Raw genomic sequence first — 19,704 nt, 5'->3', positions numbered from 1 at the left:
ATATATACATTACAGATGAGGAAACTGAAAAAGGTCATATATACACATGCATGTCTATATAATATATATTTTATATGTGTATACACACATATGTATATAACAGATGAGAAAAATGAGACAAAGAGGTTATGTAAAAGGCCCGTTACACCTCCTAAGTGCCTGGTCTCCCAGTCCTGATTCTGGCTACTACACCACAATGCCACACACAACATTAGCTAACAATAGCAGCACATACTCTAAGGACCATGTGAGAGATTCTTTAAAAAAAAGCATGGTGAAGGAAAGTTATCCAGATAGGGTAATCAAAACTTCATGGAAGAACATGGAACATCCCTACACCCCTGGAGATCAGCAGCACACCTCTCTAACTTACGGTATTGCCTAAAGCGCTGTCACTAAGTGACCATGCTCGTGGCAACGCAGCCAGTTTGTGCCAGAGGTGGGGCTTGAACCCAGGTTTCCCTTACTCCAAAACCAGCCTTCTCTCTACCCACTACACAACACCATTCCTAATAAATAGCCCGCATTGATCCAGCTTACCAAGGCTTACAAGTGATTTCTTCACAATAGTACATGAGTGAAGGTACTATTATACACATTTTACAGATGAAAAAACTGAGGCAGAAAGTACAACAGCTTGGCCATGGAAGCATCAGAGCCAGGTCTTCTAGCTCTAAGTCCAGGGCTCTTTCTATGGAAGTTCCCATCTGGGCACAAGATTATCGCTTTTTCAACGTTTGGAGATTGTCTCTAGGAGCTTGCCGTTTAAAGAGAGGTAAGACAAGTGCACCAATAATATTTAGAGTGAGGATGGGTTGTCCACACAGGCATGGAGTATGCAGGATGCTCCAATTTACGCTTCCTGGTGGGTCATTCAGAGCATGAGCAGACATTCTCTGCCTGTTTCTGGTTAACAACGTAGGGGCTTGGGAATCATGCCTTTTAGACATGTATTAATGGGAAGTAATAAAGAGTCCCCAGCTTGGCTGCTGTCCCAGGTGAACCAAGAACCAACCAGTTGGCTGAAAGTTGAGAGGGCAAGATACAACTGACCAGTTCTCTCACCTAGCTTCTATTCAGTCATGAAGACATGGTCACTTCTGCTTCTTTTCCTAATCTTTGGTGAATGAGTGTCCCATGAAGGACTTATCCAGGTCAGACATTGACCTTGTGACTTCCAAAGGGTCCAAATGTCCTAGGAGGCCATTTAGTGTAGCAGCTACAATGTCCCGGCTTAGGATAGGGAAAGGTTCTGTATTTGAGAGGTTAATTACCAATGAGAAGAGGACTGACTCAAGTCTGGTCATTACACTAGCAGAGTATTGGACAGTGCAGTGCCAAGGTGAAATATAAAAGACCTAATAATCAGCATTGCAAAAGAGCTTTATGTTCTAATGAGGCTTAAATAGTAAGCCTCCCAGTCAAATGCATCTGTAGTTATGAGTTAAGTTGCTGAATCCTGTAAATTATGTTAATGTAAACTATAATTCTTCTATGTTTAGCATTTCTTTCTGTGCCATATTTGTCCCATAGATGATTCATATTGTATATTAAACACCCTCTTTACCAGCCCATTCCCTTTTGAGAGAAACTAGACTTGTGAACCATAAGTAAAATCATCCCCAGGGTGGTTGAGGTAGGGGACTTAATAAGTCAATTAATGTGAAAAAAGGGAGTTCCCTTTCACCAGAGGAAATCTACCCAACTCTTCCACTTCTTATGGTCCACAAACCACAATGGCTGGTACTGGACAGAGGAAAGCAAGCCCCCATACTCTGTGTGTCCCAGAAATGGTGCTTTAAAACTATGAATTCCTTAAGATGGGTTTAATCACAGGACTTTGGGGAGATTAAGCACATTCAGTTTTGCAAAATCTGGACTAAAGGATTTCTTCAGCCAATTCAACCCCAAAAGTCTGTACCTGTATACTGAATCCTCTCTCAAACCTAGAATTCTCACACTCCTCCCCCCATTTCCCAGAACACAGAGCCCCCATTGGTAGACCCTACTTAAGCTCCTACACTTTAACTGCTACCTCCCTTTGACAAGCTTACCCTGCCCTTGCTGAGCTCCTTCCTCACCCAAACCTCACCTCACCTTCAGGTCCAACTCCCCCTGCCATTCAAGAGGACAATTATCTTAACTGATAAGCCCACTGTACTTAAATGCCAATAGGAAAAGACTCTAGGAGCCGTTCACCCCCTAATTCCCAGGCCACATGTATAGATTAGAACAAAAGCCTAGCAGAAAACATCAATAATTATTTTGTCCTTCAATCATATTGTATTAACTTGTATACCTAAAACAAATAATGAAAATACATAAACAAGCATACATAAAACTTGTTAAATCTCATCAGCTGAAAAAGATATTTATCACACAATATGTATATGTGAAATATGATATGGCCTCATTTAAAAAGGTACGTTCTAAGAATGTTACTGAAAATGGCTATTCTCTCTTAAAAGTAGCCAATCTGGGGCAGCTAGATGGCGCAGTGATCTGCATCATTTAATTGCCCTAAGACCTTACTACTCCATGACATAGTTCTGTACACTATATTAAAACAGTCTAAGATCACATTAACTGCCATAATTACTGATGACTCAAATGGAGCTTAAAGTCTCAAATTTTCTCCAGATTAACTCTACCATAGCTAGGTTCTCTATTATCTTCAGTATCAAATTGAACAGGTAGGTAGTACAGTGGATAGAGTGCTGGGTCTGAAGTCAGAAAGAATCACTTTCTTGAGTTCAAATCTGACCTTAGACACTTACTAGATGTATGACCCTGGGCAAGTCACTTAACCCTGTCTACCTCAGTTTCCTCATCTATAAAATGAGCTGGAAAGGGAAATGGCAAAGTACTTCAGTATCTTTACCAAGAAAACCCCAAATGAGGTCATGAAGAGTCAAACATGACTGAAAACAACTGGACAACAATACAATCATATTATATCTAACTAGTTCAAAAATCAACCATATACTCTTATCCCAGATGTTTTCTGAATTTCTGGTAGGGCCTGTTCCCTTCCCCCTACACTTTCTACCTCTTGGTCTGGGAACCATAATAAAATCAATACCAAAATTCCTTCTGGAAAGGGAATGTCAGGTGACTTCCTTATTGCTCTGCTCATGTCCCTGTGACTTCCCAGACCAAAGTACCCTTCCCTGGATATGTATCTTCTCTTCCTATGGGGATATAAGTTTCTTGATGTCAGACTTGTCTCTGTTTGTTTTTACATCCCCAATGCTTAGAACAGTACTAGGCATACAGTAAGTGTTTAATATATACTTTTTCATTCATAGTGATTCCACAAAGCTGCAAATCATGCACCTAGATTTCAGAAGAAACACACACATACACACACAATTACAGATCTGTAATCCCAAAGAGCAATGGAACAATGAGTGATGAATATAAACAAGCAACAGTATTTTACCAGTGAAAACATTCAGGTAAAAAATGATATCAAAGATACCATAAAAATTGTATAATACCAAAAGTAGTCATATAGCAAAGTCAAAAGAAAACAGAAAGATAATGTAGTATAACACTGATATCTCTGAAATATTAGGAAAGGAAGACCTCAAGCATATTTAGGGTATCTGCTATGGGGGCAGGGTGGGGTGAGGGGTGGTTATGAAAAGACACCAACTGGGGTGGCTAGATGGTGCAGTGAGTAAAGCACCAGCCCTGGAGTCAGGAGGACCTGAGTTCAAATCCAGCCTCAGACACTTAACACTTACTAGCTGAATAACCTTGAGCAAGTCACTTAACCCCAATTGCTCTGCCTTCCCCCTCCAAAAAAAAAAGCAAAAAAAAAATTAAGAAAAGACATCAACAAGAATAGGGCAAGGTGAGAGGGGATTGGGGGGTGGGGTGCTGATCTCTCCCTTGGTGGAGAGTGTGACCTCACTAATGACATCTTGGCTCCTGTAGCATACAGAACAAGGGAATTGATGACTACACTATACTCAGAACTAAGCAGATCAAGTCAGAGTATTGTGTTCAGTTCTGGGCGTCCTATTTTAAGAAGAACTTGACAAGCTGTATCTAGAGGTAAATGGCTGAGAGAGCATGGAAACTTAAAACAGTATCATATGAGAAATAGTTAAATGACTTTAGCCTGGAGAAGAGAAGATATGATAGCTGTCTTCAGACATTTGAAAAGCTGTTATGAAGAAGAGGGATTAGACTCATCCCATGTGGCCCCAGAGGACAAAGCTAGGACTAATGGAAGAAAATTACAAAAAGGCAGATTTCATTCCAACATAAGGAAGAGCTTCCTAACAATTAGGAGCTGTCCAACAATGGAACAGCTGCCTGGCCAGGTCAGGAGCCCTCTATCACTAGAGGTATTCAAGCAAAAGCTAGAAAAATGATGTTTCAGGTAGGGGTTGGACACAATGACCTCTGAAGTCACTTCCTCCTGTGGGACTTTAGGATCCTCACCAGAAAATATCTGTAGAGTCCGTGAACCAGACTGCCACTAGAATTAAGGACTGGGAAGTGGGTGGGGTTGATTTAGACCTGTGATTTTACCCGTGAAGACACTCCCTTTACCAATGCAGAACAGTAGTGGTTCTGACACTGGTAGTGGTTCAGAGTAGCTTAGAGCCAAGCCTGCCTGCCCTGTGTCACACAGAATTTGAACCTGAACCTTCCTGACACCAAGCTCTACCTTCTATCTGCTACACCATGCTGTCTCTCGAAGAAATGTTATTTAACACATTAAATTAATGATATGCAAATGTATGTAAAGTGATGTAAAATTAGCATATGCCTTAGATATTTTCTTTGGGTCAGTGTTTTTTTGAGTCAATAGCTCAGGCACTTTTAAGAATAGAGCCATAGTGCTGACTCAAGGCCAGCATTGACCCCAGTGGCTTTGTTTGGAGAGATCCTCTGTTATCTTATTTGGAAAAGAGACAAAGTCGCCTCAGGGAGGACTTGGATGAAGACTGTTTGCATTCCCAGGATATGGTCTCCAAGGGTCCTCGAGTTGCCTCTCTCTATAGCCCCCAACTCAGTCTTCACCCTGGTGGCTTTGACCCAGAATGGTCCCAGCTCAGGGACCTGAGGTGGCAGAAAGAATCAGACCTAGTTTGGTTTCCATGGCAACTGGAGGCATCAGGAGGCCCACGAAGTGAGTGAGAGAGACAAAAGCCAACAAGACAGCTGGTTTGGAGGTGTTGAGCTTTCTCTAAGGACCAGCTGGGCACATCCACAGGGGACCCAGGGCTGCTGCTAAGCTGGGGGTGCCAATGGGACAAGGGCCAACCTACCATAGCCTCAGACAGACAGAGGAAACCTCCATTACGCCCCCCCAAACATCTCCCCACAGATACACACACATATCCACAAAGAGAAATTTACACATGTACTCACCCAGTTAAACACAAACCTGCACAGAGACCCGTCTCACATCCTCACACCCTCACACAAATCTATATTCACACACAGACCTATATTCTTCCACATCCAAATTCCCTCATTTACACAGACCCCACTTACAATCATTACCAGCACCACACACAGTGAGAAACACCCATATGGAAAAATTCACAGAGATTTGGCAGGGGCAATAGTTTATGAGCAAAAAATGGTAGTAACTGCCCTTCACTGCCCCACAAATCCCCCTATTCCTGACTTCTATAGCCTGGAAGTCTTACAAGTGATGTGGGATAGTGGAGTGATTATTGGAACTGTAATAAGGAAAGAGTCGGGCAGGAAATCTGCTCCCGACTCATTAACTGTATCAGTATGGGTCAGTCACAACCATTCTGAACCTCCGTTTCTTCTTCCATGGAAGTAACATAGCAGCATTATGGTATAGAGGTTAGAGAGCCAAACTCAGATCATAAAAACAATAATAATAGCTAGCACTTATATATTGCCTTAAGGTTTACAAGGGTCTTTACAAATCCTCTCATTTCATCCTCACAACAATTCTAGGAGGTAGCTACTATTATTACTATTCCCATTTTACAGATGAGAAAACTGAGATAGGCAGAGGTTTAAGTGGCTGGCTTTAAGGTCACAGAGCTAGTAAGTATCTGAGGCTGGATCTGAACCCAGGTCCTCCTGACTCCAGATCTGATGGTCTATTCATTGAGCCATGTAGATGCTTCAGAGTCTGGCTTTAAGGTTCACCACTGAAACATGTTGGCTGTAGGATCCTGGACAAGTCATTCACCTCCTCTGTGCTGCATTCAGGTGTTTGCCAATGATGGTAAAGGAATTTCTCACTGGGAGCTCCCCAGACTAATGAACTTATATGTATAGACAAAAATAAATTAGGTGGTAAGAGACACTAGTATCAATAGTACCTGCTTCACAAGGTTTGTTTTGGTTTGGATTTTTTGCAAGGTTTGGATGCAATAATGTATGTAAAGGACCTGGAAACCTTAAAGAACTATATAAATGTCAGCTATTAGCATTATCTATCTACTAATACATTTGCTGAAAGTTTATTATTCAGTTGTCTATGTGTTCTGCATACATTCTTCCCATCCATTTATCTTAGACTTTAAACTCCCATAGGGCAGAGACAAGGCTTGTATAATTGCCTCCACGGGAGCCGTGCCTCTTCATACTGACGATGGTGATGATTATGATATGTGGAGGTACACTTGAACATGCATTTACCCATGGATGAAGACACATACATATATCACTCTGAAGACCAACTCACTGCACACAAATACACAGGCCATAGTGTAACTAGGGCAAGATCCATCAGAGCTTTGTACCAGGGTATAGAAATGAGGGAGGGGAGGACACTTCCTGGGAAGGACACTCTTCCTTTCCATGGCAGTCTGAAGATCAGCATCTGGCCATTTCTTTCTTTCTTTTTTTTTTTTTTTTTGCTTTTTGGAGGGCAATTGGGCTTAAGTGACTTGCCCAAGGTCACATGGCTAGTAAGTGTTAAGTGTCTGAGGTCACATTTTAACTCAGGTCCTCCTGACTCCAGGGCCAGTGCTCTGTTCACTGCGCCATCTAGCTGCCCCATCTTGGCATTTCTTAGTCCTCTGTTGGCCTGTGTTGTGCAATGTCTAATCCCTCAACCAGCTCCACCCCTCCAAGGCCCCACTGCAAATCTTTGTGTTATGGTTGTTTGGTCTTTTCTGACTCTTCCTGACCCCATTTGGGCACCCACATCAAAGAAGGTGCTGTGCTCTATGAGCAAAGCAGAATTGAAGTAGCTCAAAAAGAAATAGGAGACGTGCAAATTTAGAGAATCCATCCCAAATGTTCACATGGGCTATTTGTGCCCACCCTATGGTAGAGCATTCTGAGCTTGTATTGGTCTCATCAGCCATAGTAAGACACACTGTAACTTGACCATTTTGGTCCTCTTCAAGAAAGGACAACAACCAACTCCATTTGGGGTTTTCTTAGAAAAGATACTGGAGTGGTTTGGCATTTCCTTCTCCAGCTCATTGGACAGATGAGGAAACTGAGGCAAACAGGGTTAAGTGATTTGCCTAGGGTCACACAGCTAGTAAATGTCTGAGGTTAGATTTGAACTCAGGTCTTCCTGACTCCAAGCCCAGCATTCTATCTAACCGGCAACCAGTGAGACTTGTCCAGCCATTGAAAAGAGTCCTGTCAAAATGATACCCTCAACCCTCCCTTCCCAGTTCTTTAGGACAGGCTACTCCTAGGTCTCTCTGAAAGACAGGTTGCTCCCTTTCGTAGTAAAACTTCATTCTCAATTGAACTGTATTCTGATCCCCACCTATCCCCCACCATCCTCTGTACTAGCACCAGATAGGGGCTGTCAAAGAACTAATGACCCTAACAAACGGCAGAAGCACTGGAATATCATAGGAAGGGGATTGATTTGGGACTCCTGAGTGTTGAGTTTTTATTCTGCCTCTACCACTGGTCTTAGGCAAATCATTTAAACTTACTGTTACTTTGTTTCTCCATCTGTTAAATGGGTCTAATAAAACTTGCCTACCTCCCAAAGGGGCCAAAATGATCTGGGTATAAAAGCTCTTTTGAAAGGTATAAAGTACCATGCAAATGAAAGAATTAAAAGTAAAGTAGGTTTACCCTAGAGAGTTTTCTCATTATCATCTGACTGTAACAAATCCCACTCCCTCCCCCTGCTACTCTGGGACTCAGATTGGCTCCAGGAACATATGCAGAAATATATAGCTCTGTCCGTCAGCAATTACCTGTTCCCCAAACTGGACACCTGCTCATTATTTTCCAACAGCCAGATGGCACAATCGGGAAGTGCCAGCCCCCATCACCACAACCCCCTATCCGTATTCAGACACACATGGCCAGATCTTCCATGCCTCAGTTCTGGGATGGGAACTCCAGCCCCTCGCCAATTAATTAGTAATTGCTCGCTTTGAACAAATGAACGTTCTGAGAAGTTAAAGTCAGCGCCTTCTGTAGCAGTCTCCAGCTGGCTCTGAAGGTAGAACAGGAAAGGAGAGCGCCCAGTGTAAGAAGGCCCCGATCTTGGGACAAGGACATAACTTTGGTCCTGTCTTTCCCTTCCTTCTCTGCCCTGACAGATACTGGGGCAGAGAAATTGTATGGCAGGAAGAATACTGGACCAGGAACCAGGAAACCTGATTTCTAGTATGAATCCTACCATGTTTTAGCTGTGTGACCTTGAGTAAGTCCCTTGTTTGTTTGGTATTCAAAGCCCTCCTGCCTTTCCAGTCTTATTAACACCTTACTCCAGTCCAAGGACACTGGCCTCGTAGTTGTTTGACCCACCATCTCTCAGCTCTGGGCATTTTCCCTTCTTGTCTGTCGTGCTTGGAACTCTTTCTCTCCTCTGCTCCAGCTGACCTCCCTGGCTTCCTTTATATCCCAGCTAAAATATCATCTTCTACAGGGAGCCTTCCCCCAGTTCCTCTTAATTCCAGTGCCTTCCCTCTGTTAATTATTTCCTACTTACCCTGTATATAACTTGTTTTGTTTACACTTTATTTATACTTACTTGAATGCTATCTCCCCCATTCAACAGTAAGCTCCTTGAAGGCAGGAACTTCCTTTTATCTCTTTTTTTATCCTCAATGCTTGACTTTATCTTCCTGGGCCTCAGTTTCCTATCATATCTCTAAAAATGAAGGTAGTCAATTAGATGACTTCCTGGAGCCTATTTTTGTTCTTCTTGCTCCTCCGTTTTCAAAGAAGACCAATGACATCACAAGTCTTGACTTGTGCATGAATTAGATTTAAGGCAGAGTTGCACAATATCATCAGTCTCTCTCTTCCAGAATTATCAAAGTTGGGGGCAGCCAGGTGGTGAGCCAGGAGGTGAGTAAGAGTGCCGGCCCCAGAGTAGGGAGACCTGGGATTGGTTCTGGCCGTGTAACCTTGAGCAAGTTACTTAACCCTGATTCCTTAAAAAAAAAAAAAAAGAATTATCAAAGTCCAGTGACACAACAAAAGTCAGAACAACTGGCGATTGCCCAAAATGCAGTGTCTCAAACACTTAGCATCTTCAGTGTCTGACCAATGGGAAACTACTGATGGCTTCTGAGCAAGAAAATAAAATAATCAGACCTGTGCTTCAGACAGATTATTCTGGCAGCCATGTAGAGAAAAGCATTGCAGAGAAATTAGACTAGAAGCAAAGAAACCAATTAGGAAGCAGGGAAACCAATTAGATTAGTTATGGTAAGAGGTAATATTGGGTGTTGGCTATGTGAGTGAAGAGAATGGAATGGATATGAGAAAGGTTGTGGAGGTAGAATGGAAAAGACTTATAATTGATAGGATATTGGAAATGGGGGAAGGGAATATTCTATAATGACTCCAATGTTATAAACCTGGGTGCCTGGAAGAATGGTGGTATCCTCAGTAGGAATAGGAAAGTTTGGAGGAGGAGTGGCTTTGGGGAAAGATAACGAATTTCATTTTGGACACCTGGAGTTTCAGGTGCCAAAAGGAAGTAGCAATATCCAGCAAGCAGTTAATGATGTCTAACCAGAGCTCCAAAGAAAGATTAGCCCTAGATATATGGGTTCAGGAGTCATCTACATAAAGATAATTGAAGTCATGGAATCTGAGGAGCTCACCAAAGGAGAGAAATTATAAAGGGAGAAAAGAGAGTCCAAGGAAGAGACTTATTGGGAAAGCAAACCTTCTAGAAGGAAGAGAGATGCAGAATGGAGCAGCGGTATGATATAGTGGAAAGGATTTGGAATTTGGAGTTGAATAGCTGAGCTCAAATCTCTGCTATGCTCTTTACTGTCTGTGCAACTGGAGCAAAAACATTTAACATTTCTGTTCCTAGTTTCCAGGATCTTGATAACCAAAACCAGCATTGTTTCCACTGTGCTACCTGGGATAACTCAGAGTTGAAGGTTTGCTGTTGTTCAGTCATGTCTAACTCTTCATGACTTCATTTGGGTTTTCTTGGCAAAAATATTGGAGCAACTGATTATTTCCTTCTCCAGCTCATTTTACAGATGAGGAAACTGAGGCAAAGAGGATAAAGGGACTTGCCCAAGGTTACACAGCTAGTAAATGTCTGAGGCTAGATTTGAACTCAGGAAGATGAGTCTTTCTGACTCCAGGGCTGGCACTCTATGCACTGTACCAGCTAACTGTTGAGAGTTAGCAGGTCACAAATGGAAAAAGAACAAGAGACCAAAGCATTCAAGGGTACAGAATTTGTTTAGTCAGGCTGGCAAACTTCATTGTTGAAGAAAGGAGAGAAAAGTGAAGCTAGAATCTGAGTGATGATTAGTAATCATGGCTGGCATCTATACAGCACTCGAAGGTTTGCAAAGCACCTTACATACCTTATGTGATCTGATCCTTAAAACACCTGGATTATCCCTGTTTTAAAGAAAAAGCAACTGGAGTTCAGATAAGTTGTGAATTGCATATATTATACATTATAATATATAAAATATAATAGTATACATATATATTATAATGCAACTATTAAGCAGAGGTCACATTTGAACTCGAGTCCCTGCCTCCTCCAATTTCTTCCCTCTTATTATGGTATCCCACTGCCTAGATTGGGAGAACAGATGGAGACTAGCAGTTATATGGAAAAACTAGAACATGCTGAGGCTGAGTGAGACAGAGAGAGTCATGGAAGAACAGGAAATAATGATCAGAAAAGGTAAAATTCAACATTCAAAATCTTAGAGTTGGTACAGTCATAAGCAATGGTAAGGCCTAAGGTATGGCCGTCCCTCTAGGTAGTTAAAACAGCATGAAAGGGGCGGCTAGGTGTCGAAGTGAATAGAGCACCAGCCCTGGAGTCAGGAGGACCTAGGTTCAAATCTGGCCTCAGACACTTGACACACTTACTAGCCATGTGACTTTGAGCAAGTCACTTAACCCCAACTGCCCTCCAAAAAAAAAAAAAGAATAAAACAGCATGAAGGTATAGGATTTTGGAAAGAAACATCAAAAGAGCAAGCAGGGTGCCGAAGGGAACCCCAACACATATATTGAAGTCCTCAAGTGTGAAAGCAGGGGATAGAATAGAGACAATGACCAGGAGACAGGTAGTAGGCTTTTTTAGAGGAGGGGGTGGAATGATCCAGAGGTCAGTAGGTATGACAGCAAAGATGGCTTAGGTGAGAAGAGAAGTAAGACAGGCAAGGCTGAAGTGCATATGGATGAAACAGATGTTGTTCAGTCCTTTTCTGTCATGTCTGACTCTTCATGATCCCATTTGGGGATTTCTTGGTAAAGATGCTGGAGTGGTTTGCTATTTCCTTTGCTAGTTCATTTTGCAGATGAAGAAACTGAGGCAAACAGGATTAAGTGACTTGCCCAGGGTCATACAACTAGTAAGTATCTGAGGCCAGATTTGAACTCAGGAATATGAGTCTTCCTGATTCTAGGTCCATCATGCACCAAAGCCATATGCTTTCCAGAGTCAGGTAGAAAGGGCTTAGAGACTATGTAGTGTTTCATATTACCAATTCCAAGGCTTTGTCCCACTTTGTTACCATGGTTAATCAAAAACATTAATATTAATAATAGTACCTTATCATCCCAGAACCAATCAGAGGATAGACAGCCAGACCATTTAGTCTGGGCCTCAAATTCAAGGAAAGTTTCAAATTTAGCAAGCAAGTAACTATTATCTCTTTGAATGGGACAGGACAGTTTAAGTGGTCTCATCAGGCCTGTCGTCTGTGACACTGAACAAAAGCTAGAGCTAGCACACTTGCACAAAAGCATTTATTAAATTAAATGTGTGTGCCCAAACCTAAAGTCCATTGCCTGATGCTTCATCTTGGCATGCATGGAGGTGATTCTGGGTTCTGAAAAAGTATGCCAATGGAAGTAAGCTCTGAGATGTCCTGCCAAACTGGACAGGCTTTGAATAGTGCCCTGGCAATGAACTGTGTGTCTGCCCTTCAAGGACCAGCCTAGCTAAATTCAGAGAGGCTTAGAAAATTGGCTGCAGCAACTCATAAGCACTCAGGCTTACAGGAGCTAGAGCTGAAAAGGACCTTAATCATTTTCTGGATGAGAAAGTTGAGACCAAGATAGGGAAAGTGACCTGCCCAAGGACACACAGATAAAATGTAGTTGTCAGCATTTGAATCCAGATCTTCCAAACCTGACAGGTTCTGCTTCTTCTCTCCAGGTGCCACTTTCCTGTGCATTATTCCCTTAATCACACCCTTCTGGGCCTCAGTTTCCTCATCTATAAAATAAGAGGGCTGCACTAGATGGGGTCAGCTAAAGAGCACTCTAACTTTAAATCCTATAATCTTATGATCTCAAGCATCCAATATTCCCTGGCTACTCCCTTATTTGGCTGGCAGGGAGTCTTAGGCCCTGGAACAGAACTCAGGAACTGGGACAATAGACAAAATTCCTGCCAGGCCAAGGTGGGCAAGGGCCCACTAGGAAGTAAGAAGGCAGTGTCAGCTCTGGGGAAGTCCCTGGGCCCCCATCCTGGCCGGGAGTCACTCTCTCAAATGATTTGTCAACTGACAAGCAAAAATATATTACCAATTTAAGAATGTGATTTGCCTGCAACTTTTTAATCCTCGGGTTGTTGTTGAATAGATTAAAGTGTCTGCTTTGATCCATGCATTTAGATGGAAACACAAATATAGCCATCACTTATTCTCTGAGCCGGCTGGGACGGGTGTCACAGCGCATCACGCCGGCTTCCTCTCTGCTGCGGCGCGCCGGAGGGGCTGGGCTAATGCATGCGAATGACCTTTTTGCCATTCAAATCCCACTGGCACTCCGCGCTGACTTTTCCTCCTCTGGCTGTCCCTGCAGGCAGTGGCCGCCTTCAGATTGCTCGTTGTCTGTCTAATTTGACCAAGGCTCACTCGGGGAAATAGTCACTCCGGGGACGATGAGGATGGAAAGGATGGGGGGGAGGGGGGGGGCTGCAGGGAGGGGCCGCAGCTGGCCGCCCTCCAGGGCACCGCCCCAGGGCAGCAGCTGGCAGAGCACGCACGGGGTAGTTCTGTCCTTCCCCCGCCTCTCCCCTTCTCCCTTCCTTCTCTCTCCCCAACCCCCCACCTCGGCAGAGCCCTGGAAGAATAAATCTCCGGAGAAATAGATTTTGAAGAGGAATTTGGTACATAGATCTTCTGTCAGCGGCGCAGTCTCCGGTTCAGCCGTTTTTCAGGCTCGCTGCTTATCTAGAAATACATCTATTTTTACATGGATTTCTGGAGAGATTTCTCCCTGGGGGGGGGGGGGGGGAGGAGGGGACGGGGAGGAAAGCCGGAGAAGGAACCTGCAGGATGGACGGAGGCCCAGCAGCCACAGCTGGAATACAGAGTGCCTGGGGAAAGAGACATCCAGGAGGGGTTTTCCCGGAGAACCAGGGGAGGATCTGACTTTTTTTTTTTTCCTTTTTCCCTTTATCTCCCCAGAGTAAGGGGAAGAATACACCAAAGTGACCTGAACCCCTGGCACTTCCGGGCATCCCAGCTGGGCTTGGACTGTGGCTCCAATTTGGCCTTTCCCTTTCCCTCTTCTCTCTAGAGAAAAAAAATTTCAGCCTTTGTATAAACCTTCTGTGCTATCCTTTGAGGAACTTTAAGCAATCCAAGGATCGCTCCACCCTCGGTAGTCTGGAGCATCTGAAGGGGTCAGGAAGGTGGGCCTAAACATCAGCCACAATCACATACTCCCATACACACAAATTAGTTATGTGTTTTATGCACACACATACACACACACCCACACACACACATGCATGCACGCTGAAGTGGCTATCCCATGGTGTTCTAACAAAGAGCTGCCTGGCACCTGTGGCCCAGGTTTTATTTCTGGGCCTGCCCGTGGGCACTGAGCCACTGTGAACAGTGGGAGAATGCCTCTGAGCCGCCCCAAGGAATAGTGGACACAGATGGGGGTTGGGAGCAGCCTGGGCTTTGAGCAGTGTGATCTGTCAGGCAATTAGCCGTCAAACAATGGCTGCTGAAATGTCAAAAGGGAGCAAGAGGAGCAGAGAATTACTATGGCATTTGGACTGTTGGAGGTGGCACAAGGAGCTTGCCAATGTGCTAATTATCACACAAAGGACTGGAGACAAAGCTCAGCCCTAGCTCCCATGGATCCTTCAGATGAGGGAAGGAGTTGGGGGAAGGGGTCTAAAGCAGCTTCCTTTTCCCCAGCTCTTTGGAACAAATTAGAGCCACAGGTCCCAAAAAATTCCACGCTTCCCTAGAGTTCCTCCAGAGTGCTCAGGTGGTTGTCCTTGTTTGTCCTTAGCTCTCTAAGAGGACCAGGACATCAGAGCTATGACATGAAAATGAATTGGATTTAAGTGAGGCAGGGCTGTGCAAAGTCACCAGCCTCACTCTCTCCTCTGGAGTCATCTGGGTCCAGTGGCAAAATATAGATCAGGATGGTTGGAGATGGCCCCAGATACAGTGGGAGACCTTGCACCTTTTAAGCTAGGGTCTTTCCCAGGTCTCAGTTTGACTGGCCTATTTTACCTAGTCAAAAGAAAAACTTCAGTCTGGGAGGGGAAGACCATCAGGGTTTCTAGTCAAAACAGAAACAACTGCTATTTGCACTCATTCTGAGCCATCAGGGCCCAAACAAAGATGAAGGAAGGAAGGAAGGAAGGGAGTTGTGTTCCAACTGGAACTGGCCAGTTGAGGACTATGCTCAGGTAAGAAAGAAGTCAACCTTCTCATTTGTGGCTTGGTTGCTGGATAGACCTATGAATGGAAACATTGTCATTGATCAATTAATCCCGATAAATATTTATCTCAATACAATTCAACACTATTAACCAACCTATAATGTAAGGCCTGGGTAGATGCTGAGGTTACCAAAATCTAAACAAAAAACTAATCAAACTAGTTCATCTCCTCAAAAAGCTCATATTCTATAGGAGGAGAAGGATGTGAATATAAAGAAGTATAGTAAAAGAATTCTAGGCAGTAACTCAATAGTAACTGGGAGAATCAATCAGGGAAGGCTTCATGGAGGAGGTGGTACCTGAGTCAAAAGTTAAAAGAAGACAAGATTTTAAGAGCAGAAATGAAGAGGGGTTGTTTTTTAATCATGAGAACTGGACTGTGGAAATGCATGGAGATAAGAGTTGGAGTACTGAGTTTTGTTGTTCAGTCATTTTGGTTGTGTCATTCTTCATCCCATTTGGAGGTTATCTCGGCAAAGATACTGAGTGATTTGCCATTTCCTTCTCCAGCTCATTTTAAAGATGAAGAAACTGAAACAAACAGGGTTAAATGACTTGCCCTAAGTCATACCAAATGTCTGAAGCCAGATTTGAACTCAGGAAGTTGAGTCTTCCTGATTCTGAGCCCACTACTCTATCCAGTGGACCACCCAGCTCCCATATTGAGTTTGGGAAATAGCTAGTAATCCATTTTGGCTGAAATGTAGAGCTCATGAGGGGAAGTGATACAAACTAAAACTGGAAATGTAGGTGAAAGCAAGAAGAAAAATAGCTATAAATGCCAGGACATTATATTTTATCCTATGAGCAATGGGCAGTCAATCAAGGTTTTTGATCCGGGGGCTCACATGTTCAGACCCATGCCTTAGGAAGATTCTTTGGGCAGTCATATAGAAGATGGACTGGCAAGAGAGCCTGGAAACAAGTTGTCTGTACAGATTTCTTTGCTTGTTGTCTCCCCCATTAGATTGTAAGCTCCTTGAGGGCAGGGACTGTCTTTGGCCTTTCCTTATATCCCCAACACTTAGCATGGTGCCTGCCATATAGTACGCATTTAATAGATGTTTATTGACTGACTGATGGAGAAGCTGATTTGATGCATCAGTTCCTTTCACCTCTTGCTCTCATCGTCCCTTCTAAATTATCTGAATAGCAACCAGAGTTTGGAAACTTTGTTCTTTTCCTTTTGTTTACTTTTGTTCATATGCCATTAACCTGTGCTAAAACTTGGCCAACAAAACCCAGATTGCTTGCTATGTTTATTGAAGAGTGAGCTAAAGAAAGAGACAAGTTTCTTCTTTCAGAGAAACAATTTTTGTTCATCAAAGCTGAGCTAGGGGTGGGACTAGAAATAAAGTTACACAGAGGCAGAGAGAATTCTAAGGTTATTCTATATGAGACCAATATAAAGATACTCATAAAGCAGAGATCTTAACCTTTTTTAAAAAAATGTTAAGGATCACTTCAGCAGTCTGATGAGGCCTGTGAACCCCTTTTCAGAATAATGTTTTTAAATGCATAAAATATAATTCATAGGATTACAAAGGAAATCAATTATTGAAACAGAGTATCAAAATATTTTTAAGTGCATAGATTGTAAATTAAGAACTCTGCCCTAGAGAAATGAGTTCAGAAAGTCTGCAAGCTGAAAGAGAACAGTAATTTTTAATCTGAGAGAATCTGAGTGTCGGACTTCTTATATGTGCATCAAAACCTAGCTTTTTGGTAGGAAGGGGAGGTGGGGAGTGGGGAAAGGGAGGGAAGGAAGAGGGGCAGGTTGAAGACACCACTATTAGTCTGGCCTCCTTACTGTAGAAGCGTGGTTGCCATAGCAATGCTACCATAGCAACATAAGAATGGTGCCAGAGCTGGAACTCACTCAAGGGCTCCCTCTGGTGCTTAACTATGTATCACATCCTCCTACTAGATCATAAGCTTCATGGAAATTGAGACTGTGGCTTTGCTAAAATAAAATATTTCCTAGCACAGTGCTCTTTGCACACCACAGACATCTAGTAATTGCTTTTCTAATTTGAAATTGAATCTTCATAAAAGAAGATGGCTCAGCCTATTACAAAGATACCTATCAGGCTAAAATGTACCCATGATTTATTTCCCTGTTAACCTTTAGTCAGACCAAGACTATCCATCAAACTCTTTTTTTTTTTTGGCAAGGCAATCAGGGTTAAGTGACTTGCCCAGGATCACACAACTAGTAAGTGTCCAAGTGTCTGAGGTGAGATTTGAATCTGGGTCCTCGACTCCAGAGCTTGTGCTCTATCCACTGTACCCCTTAAACTGCTCTTCAGCCAAACCCTTGGAGAGCATCTCCAACATTCTATTTCTTCTTATGAGAATGATTGCACCTTCCATTTCCCCACTACTGAATTTTGCTGTACTAAATTCTGCCTATTTATGTACTCAAGATACTCTGTCCCACAAGCTCTGTGGCTTTACCTCTGATAATTCCATGTCCCTCTACCTCATATAGTGGTTCTTGAGGTAGCTTAAGTACATTCACAAGTCATATTTTGTAGCTTGGATGTCCTCATTGTGGGACCTTGAAAGCCTCATCCAGGTTCAAAGTTTGCTTGAGTCAGCGTCTTTTCAGAATCATAACTCATAAGGTTCTATCCCACTTTCTTCTTTTACCAGACTAACCCAGAGGACACTAACTCAAAGCAAAGTTGTTTAATTACACAGAATAGCAAGGTAAATAAAAGGGTGCTCCTCTATGTGCACGGAGGTGCTTCTTCTGCCACAGATTTTCATGCTGTAGAAAAAGGATTGTGAATAGGGTTATATCTCAGATGGATTACCTCTTTGCCTACAAAGTTGTCACTCACTGCTTCCTGGTAGAAGTGCTGTCACTCTGTCAGTTTCTGGTGGGCTACCTTCTACCCTGTACTGACATCTACTCGAGGTCTCCACTGATGCCTGCTGGTTTTATATTAAGATACTGCTGGTATCTGCAGGTTCTACACTGAACTAAAATGGTTATGCAGTCTTTTCCTAAACAAAGGTGTGATTGCTCTTTTCAGAGTCTAGCCCATAGCCTCAGAACTATTTTTAGCTCTTTTTGTTAGTCAGACCCACAACTTCATCCAGCCAGCACAGTGAGAGTCCCTCAAGCTAAATCTGTCTTTTGAGCTATTTTGCTTCCACCTCTGCAGTTTGGTAGCAAGTCCTGCCGTATGAATCAGCATGACTAAATTCCTTCCAACTTTCATCATGTCTCTGCAGTTTGCACTAGGGCCATGCATATTTTCCTAGAGCTTCATTTAGCAAGCCTTAGGGGGGAGAGCATTGGAGGATAGGGCAAGTAACCTGTGTCCTACATTCATGTAGCTAAACCCAAATCACTGCTCTCCCTATAATTAACATCATGTTGCATCTACTATGGTCAAATTATTTGCTGCTCCCTTCTTGCCTCATGCTTCTCATGGCTGCTCCTCCCCTATAGCTACAGGCACTCTGCTACCTTTACCCAGTTCCAACTTTCTTGCCTTCCTCCCAGTTCTGGAACCCCTCTGAAGGTTCAAAATCTTATCATCTTCTTCTCTCTACCAGGCCTCCAGCATTGTCCCAGAAGGAGTCATTACACATTCAATGCCTTTGAAACCTCTCCTGAACTGTGTTTACTGAGTATGAGCTGGACACGTGCTTCCTGGACAAAGTATCTAAGGTTTAGGATAACTCTGGGTTATCTGTAAAAAGGAAAGAATCTCACTCAGAAAATATGCACCAACACCCTTCCCAAATTAAGGTGAGGCCACTTCTAGCTCTGAAAGGGGGCGGTAACTCATCCTTCCCCTCCTCCTCCTAACTAAGAAAGCATGGAGAGTAATTAATCCAAAAGCTAATGAGAAATGTGTTTTCTCTCCCAACCTAACCCCACATCATATTCTTATTAGCTGAGGTTATTACAATAGTAATCATGCATGCTCCTGGCTCAAATTGGGTTTTTTGCTCCACTGCCACCAATTTAGAAAGCCATTAATGGCAAGATAAAGCCCCTATGGCTCCCCCAGCCCTGGAGCTGGGAAGGCCTGCTTCTTAAACCCACCAACCATTCACACAGTGCCTCATTATTCCCCTTTCCCCAGGCTACTTCCCACACATTCAGCGTCACCAGAACTTACTCTGTGGCTCCTTGAATCCAGAAATCTAGAAACTAGAGGCACTCATCCTGGAAGATCAGAGGATTTAGAAATGGAAGGAAACTTGAAGATCCTTGAATCTAACCCCTTCATTTTAGAAGATGGGGAAACTAAGGTCCACTGAAGTAAAGTGACTTGTCCGAGGTCACAAGACCAAGTTACAGAGGGGAGATTCAAACCCAATTCTCCTAACTCAATCCAATGCCCTTTTCACTACATAGCCCAGCCTCCTGTCCTCCCTCCTCCTCCAGTGCTTAGTATAGGGGTCTGTCAGGCCTGTCAGTAGTTGCCAAATCAAATTACAACCAATAGTATATAATCAACATAGTATATAGTCCTATATAATCAATACCCACTGCATTCCTACTTTTTGTATTCCCCTTATTATGGGGGGGG

The sequence above is a fragment of the Petaurus breviceps genome, unplaced genomic scaffold, assembly GCF_028583685.1.
Source record: "Petaurus breviceps papuanus isolate PSGF00001 unplaced genomic scaffold, PetGlider_PUasm1.0 91133, whole genome shotgun sequence".
Taxonomy (NCBI): domain Eukaryota; kingdom Metazoa; phylum Chordata; class Mammalia; order Diprotodontia; family Petauridae; genus Petaurus; species Petaurus breviceps.
This window is presented reverse-complemented; position numbering follows the sequence as displayed.